This window comes from Sapajus apella, unplaced genomic scaffold, assembly GCF_009761245.1.
Source record: "Sapajus apella isolate SASKATOON/1434 unplaced genomic scaffold, GSC_monkey_1.0 scaffold56, whole genome shotgun sequence".
Taxonomy (NCBI): Eukaryota; Metazoa; Chordata; class Mammalia; order Primates; family Cebidae; genus Sapajus; species Sapajus apella.
This window is the reverse complement of record NW_022436996.1, coordinates 5,968,969-5,975,862: the sequence shown is the minus strand read 5'-3', so window position 1 is coordinate 5,975,862 and position 6,894 is coordinate 5,968,969. Positions and strand designations below refer to the sequence as shown.

The window sequence follows — 6,894 nt, the reverse complement described above, 5'->3', positions numbered from 1 at the left end:
ACAGCGTATTTATCCATTCACCCACCACAGGGCATCCTGATTGCTTCCAAGTATTGGCAATTATGAATAAAGCTGCTAAAATGTTCATGCACGAGTCTTTGTGGGCTTAAGTTTTTACCTCATCTGGGAAAATACCAAGGAGTGAGATTGCTGGATCTTATGGTAAGAGTATGTTTGGTTTTATACGAAACTGTCAAACTGTCTTCCAAGGTGGCTGTACCATTTTGCATTCCCAGCAACAGCGAGTTCTTGTTCCTCCACACCCTCCCCAGCATCTGGTAATGTCAGTGTTCTGAATTTTGGCTTTTCTGATAGGTGTGTAGTAGTGTCTCATGTTGCCAAAGAGTCTAGATGCAGTTCTCATTCTAACCCTTTTATCTCTCACCTTGCAGCCCACTCGTCTCCTACCCAACGCCGTCCTAGGACCCTCAGGAACCTTAAGTATCCATCCATCCCACTGTGGCTCTCCACACAGCCTGGTGTTATGAGGTGTGTCCCATGTTCCAGGTAGCTACTTCTCCTCCCCATCTCCCCCTCCACCCCATTGTCACAGTTGTTGGGGGTGCTTAGAGAAAAGGTTAATTTATCCAATTAACAGAATTAATTTATCCAGTTAACAGAAATGTGAGATTGACTCACAACCCCTTAATTCTTTAGATATTTGCATTTTGAAAATACCAATTTCTCATTTGTTCTGAATTTTGCTGCTAAAGACCCAAATTAATTTAAAACCAGAATTCCTAGATCTCTTCATCTCCACTTTTTCACTTGTAAAATGACCCTATCAGACTCTAAGGATGGATTTCTAAAGTCTGATCTGACCAAAATGATTAAAAGTGAGAAAGAAAATGGAATGGAGAAACAGTGTTGGCAGTGGTTGGGGCGGTGAGTGTCGGCCACAGAGGGTGGAGATCGTGCTTGCTTTTCAATTTCTTCGCACCGTTCACTTCTGAAACGTCAGAGTCTCGAAAAACTCCTCTGAATTTTATTTTTCGAGCCCACAGAGTCTCCCAGGCAGCAGGATAGGGAGACCTAGGGATGGGAAGGGCACAGAGGTGACTGCAGGCACCTTGTAGGTGTCTGGTGGTAACTTGGGGGCTTACAAGGGACCTTTGGTAACTCAGCCCCTCTTATGAAAGGCTCCACTGGAGAGCCAGTGACAGCGGTCCCAGCCTGCCTGCAACATGCCTGGTAGTTCTCAAATCCACTGTGCAATCCAGCCACCTGGAGTGGGGTGGAGGCAGCTTGTTAGAAATTTAGTGGGTAGGGTCTCACCCTCAGAGGGTCTGATTCTGTGAGCCTGGGGCCCAGATATTGGGACTCTTTTTTTTTTGAGACAGGGTCTGTGTCATCTAGGCTGGAGTGCAGTGGCACAATCATGGCTCACTGCAGCCTCGACCTCCTGGGGCTCAAGTGATCCCTGTACCTTAGCGCCTGAGTAGCTGGGACTACGGGCATGCTCCACCATGCCTGGTTAATTTTTATTTTTATTTTTTGTAGAGATGGGGTTTTGCTGTGTTGCCCAGGCTGGTCTCAAACTCCTGAGCTCAAACAATCCCTCCTTCTCAGTTTCCCAAAGTGCTGGGATTACAGACACCCAGCCTCAGAAATGGGAACTTTTACCAAGCAATACAGGTGATTCTGATACAGGGCCTATTTATGGACGAAGAAACAAAGGTGAAATAGTGGCCTCGGGAGTCACAGCTGGTCATGCTGTGAGAATCTGCATTTGAACCTTGGTCTGTTAGGTTCCACAGCCTAGTTCCTTCCACTGGGTCATTCTGCCTCTCTGTTGAATCAACACTGGACTTACCTTCATAATCAGCAACTCAAGGAAGCAAGAAGCGTTTATAGAGGCCAGGCGCGGTGGCTCACGCCTGTAATCCCAGCACTTTGGGAGCCAAGGCAGGTGGATCATTTGAGGTCAGTGGTTCGTAAAACCCTGTATCTACTAAAAATACAAAAATTAGCCAGGCATGGTGGTGCATGCCTGTAATCCTAGCTACTCAGGAGGCTGAGACAAGAGCATCACTTGAACCCAGAAGGCAGAGGTTGCAGTGAGCCAAGATTGCATCACTGCACTCCAGTCTGGGCAACACAGCAAGACTCCGTTTCAAACACACACACACACACACACACACACACACACACACACACACACACGAGCATGCATGGAGCTTGGTATGTTCCTGGCTGTGCGGTGCTCTGCACATGTGATCTCACGTCAGCCTTGCACCATGCTGCAGCATTGTCTGGTGTGGTATTTTCACTGTACCTATTTTACGTATGAGCATGTTGAGGGCCAGAGAAGGAAAATTATTGGCTCAAGGTCACCCAGCCAGAGAATGGCAGAGTCAGCATGACTGTGATTCAAGACGACCTTCCTCTTTTTATCACATGGGACAGGGGGTGGACGCTGACATTGCCGCCTCTCCAGGGGTCTCAAGTGTGTCTTGTGTGACTTCCGTGGCTGTGCCGTCATCTCTGGTGTTTGTGGTAGGAGCCTGGAGAACATCTGGGCACAGCGCAGCTCCTGTTTTCTGAAGCTCCCAGGGCCCTCCGCAGGTAACGTTCCTAAATTTTTTTTTTTTTTTTTTTTTTTGAGGCGGAGTTTCGCTCTTGTTACCCAGGCTGGAGTGCAATGGCGCGATCTCGGCTCACCGCAACCTCCGCCTCCTGGGTTCAGGCAATTCTCCTGCCTCAACCTCCTCAGTAGCTGGGATTACAGGCACGCGCCACCACGCCCAGCTAATGTTTTTTGTATTTTTAGTAGAGACGGGGTTTCACCATGTTCACCAGGATGGTCTCGATCTCTTGACCTCGTGATCCACCCGCCTCGGCCTCCCAAAGTGCTGGGATTACAGGCTTGAGCCACCGCGCCCGGCCGACGTTCCTAAATTTACGGAGTTCCTTTCATCTGCCTCCCTCCTCATTTCCTTCTGGGTTCTGGAGGTCATAAAGTAGCCTCTTTCCCCGTCACAGGCGTGGTGATATTTCACCAAGGCTGCTTCTTGGATCTTCCTCTTGCGTGTTAGATTGTTCTTTTACCTTAAAGTGGAGAGCACATTCCGGGAAGGTATATATATTTTTTTCCAATTGATTTCTTGTCAGGTCTAACAAGATCAATCAAATCATATGGCCAATAAAACTGATTTAGCACTCATAAAGTCCCATGACATCTCATATGTGCGGAGAGTGAATGACAAAGAGGCAACACTGCTGGTCACAGGAGAACGCTGTGTCCATGTGCTCAGTGGCCAAGGCTCCCTTTCCAACCAACAGAAAAATGCCAGGCAGACAGAGGCAGGCAGCCCCTTGGGTGCTGGTGGAAAGCCACGTCCACCAGAGGGGTGCCAGGACTTTGAAGTGTTGCACTGGGCAATATTAAAGCTGTGGTTTTAGAGCTTTGGGGCCAATAAGGGCTGAGCAGAGCAGCTCTTAGTGGCTTAGTGCTGTAAGGATATGGGGAGGCTGTTGCTTTGGACGCATCCATGAGCCAGGAGGGGAAGAAAGCAGCAGCCACGGTCTGCGGTACCACTGGAAAGATGGAAAACCAGAAATGTCCAGAGAAAATATAACTGGGAAACTTGAAGCTGTCCATTTTGATCTTGCATTGGGAAGTTCTGTTGCTTACCCTCATCTAGTGTGTATTAGTCTGTTTTTGTGCTGCTGATACAGGCATACCCAAGACAGGGTAATTTATAAAGAAAAGGAAGTTTCGTGGACTCACAGTTCCATGTGGCTGGGGAGGCCTCACAGTCATGGCGGCAGGCAAGAGAGAACGAGAACCAAGTGAAAGGGGTTTCTCCTTATGAAACCATCAGATCTGTGAGACTTATTCAGTACCACGGGAACAGTTTGGAGAAACTGTCCCCAGGATTCAATTATCTCCCACCGGGTCCCTCCCACAACACATGGGAATTAAGGAGCTACAATTCAGGATGAGATTTGGGTGGGGACACAGCCAAACTCTATCACGCTTAGTGTGCTCATACGGCTAGGATTGGACCACGAGTCCTGGCCCTTCTTGGGCCATTGCTGCTCCGGAGCTGACTCTGAGACAGGCCCAAAACTCCTCCTATTGGAATTTGAAAGCAGGCACTTAGAGACTGAGCCAAGGGTGGAGGAACAGAGGAGCCTGTGCTCACAAGGTAGCGTGTCTCATAACTGGAGTCACTAGGCTGAAGGGACCTTTGGCTGAGGTCCCTGGAAGGACCCCTGTGCCTATGCCCCAGATACTCTGGGGATCCCTGAAACCTGTACCCTACAATAAATTATTTTCCAGACAACCAAATAAAAACAGCTTTCTTTGGAGGAATGATTTGTCCCAGTTCATATAGATCTTGGAATTGAGAAGTTTTGTGTGAAGTGGGCTTTAGGGAGCATGCAGCCCTCACATGACTGATTTGTGGCCTGCAGAAGTATTTCTTGCAGACGGCACTTGACCAATTTTAAATATTTTAGGTATCCATGTAGACTTTCCAGTTCACCCAAATCCCTGCCACTCCCTCTTAACCCCTTGTCTACATCACAATGTCATTTCTTTCTGGCCCCTGAGGACATTCAGCTGGTGACTCCGGATTGAGCCCAACCCTCTGACTTTAGAGAGAGGTGCAGTCACTTACCCAAAGCCACACAGGGGTTAGCATGGCAGGGGCAAGAACGGAGATGGAATGTCAGCCTCCCGAAAGAACCTGTGATATGGACACTGTGGGCAAATATACCTTGACTGGACCCCTAATATGTGCACTGGTGGGTGCTGGAAATACAACGTGAGCAAGACCAAGACCCTGATCTGGGGTGGGGACTCACGTTCTCGTGGAGAGAGACAGATCATGTTCAGTTAAGCAGCAGTTGACGTTAAGATAAAGAAAGCATGGTGGGAGATGGGCATGGGAGTAGGGCTGGTCGGCACAGGGAGGTCTCGGGGAAGCAGTGACGCAGGTGAGGGATAAGCAGGTGGACAACGTGGGGATGAGCGTCCAGGATGGGGACCGGACAAAGGACCTGGTGAGCAAGTCAACCGGGGGTTTGAGAAACAGCAAGAGGAAGAGGGAGGGCCAGGCACGATGGCTCACACCTGTAATCCCAGAATGTTTGGAGGCTGAGGCGGGCAAGCCACTTAAGCCCAGGAGTTTGAGACCAGCCTGGGCAATATAGTGGGACCTGGTCTCAACAACAACGATTAACAATAAAACAAAAAAGAAGAAGAAGAGGGAGGGCAAAGTGTGTAGGTGTTCCAGGCCAAGGTAAGGTTTTTAGCTCTTTTCCCAAGTGGCTTGAGAAGGTTCTGGAGGGCTTGGAACAGAAGAGTGAGCTCATCGCCCTTCTGACTGGACAGCATCACTGGGGCTGGTGTGGTGGCGGAAGAGAGCAGACCATGGTCAGGTCAGGCGAGAGGCCACTGGGGGGCCACGCGACACTGCAGGTCAGAGCAGCAGGCTCAGAGGCCGTGGGAAGGGTGCTGACCGCTTAATGCCTTTCCTGGAGCTTCCCCATGCACATTTGTATCTTAACAGCTTCCACAAGCCTCCACGTAACAATGACAAGAACCACAACAAACCCTTTCCCCCCATGTTACTACAATTGATATCCTGCAAAACTGACTTCTGGAAAGCACAATTTGGTAAACTCTACTCTTCTTTCAACTCCATGCAATTTCAAATAATCAGGTTCCCAGGGAGGGTGGTGGCCAAAATTTCCCTGCGAAGCATTTTGACTCTGCTCCATCCCATCTGCCCCGTGGGTATCAATTAGAGCCATTCCTTGCAGCGGGTCCAGCTGCATCAACTCAACATACTCTGTGTGGGGCCGACACCACCCCGTCTCTGCAATTTATCTGGAGAGATGAATTCAGAGAATCCGCGAATGACTCAACGTGAATCAGATTTATTTTATTGAGGGGAGGTGATGGCTCGCAAAGACCGCTGTTCCCCACCGGGCGATTTGGGCCCAGGCCGTTTGCCTCTCATTCTTCCCCCTCCACGCCTTATACTGCTGAGGCTGCAGGTGAATAAAAGAGCAGCAATGTCTAGAAAGGTCTCAGAGGGCAGAGACCTACCTATTTCCCTCCCTCCAACGCTGGCTTATAACTCACCTGCTGCCAACCCTAAGCTGACCTCTGAGTTTTATGGTTGTCTGCTGGCATTGGAGAAGGCTGCTAAATTGAAGTGTTGCACTGGGCCATATTAAAGCTTGTGGTTTTAGAGCTCTGGGGCCAATAAAGGCCGAGCAGAGCAGCTCTTAGCGGCTTGGTGCTGTAAGGATATGGGGAGGCTGTGGCTTTGGACACAGAATGAGGCGGAGGTCAGTTAGGGCTTTCCAGCTTGTTCTTTATGCTCCAGGCTCTGGGGGAGTTAGCACGAGTCCTCTCTGGCATCTCTGCTGTTATGTCACCTGGGTGAGTACCTGCACTTCTTGAGTGTCCTTGGGCCAGGCTTACGCATTCATGGACACTGACAACTGGAGTTCCACGAGGCACTCTGCAAAGCGCCCCGGGCCTCGCACTCCCACCTTGCTGCTGGATCCTGGGAAGAGGGCAGGAGCTGGACTTTCTAGGGCTGGGTCCTCATCGGTGGAGACCCATCACAGGGTGGCCGCAGGCCTCCCGGGCCCCCACCCTGTGCTCTGTGACTGACTCTTGCATGCCCAGGCGCTGTGAAGTCTCACTTATTCCCAGGAGCTGGCAGGCTGGAAATGAGGCATCATGATGTCTTGCATTGATTGGGCCATCTCCCCTTTGATCAGTGACTGGAATGACCCTAACAGGAGTGATGTGAATTGTGGGTCCATCCCAGCAGCTCCTCCAGGCGTCACGTCGGGGTGTGTAGCAGCAGCCAGTCCCCAGGAGCTGCTTGGCCCTGCCAGGTGCTGCGTGCCGCCCAAGGCCGCTGC

The 6,894-nt window shown here is 50.3% G+C and overlaps 1 long non-coding RNA gene across 1 annotated transcript; it reads left to right on the top strand.

The window, feature by feature from the left end:
* Positions 1-383: 383 nt before the first annotated feature.
* Positions 384-6,021, top strand: LOC116527809. Its single transcript, XR_004258744.1, has 2 exons — positions 384-507; positions 4,662-6,021. It is a non-coding gene; the product is annotated as an uncharacterized LOC116527809 (long non-coding RNA).
* Positions 6,022-6,894: the final 873 nt, after the last annotated feature.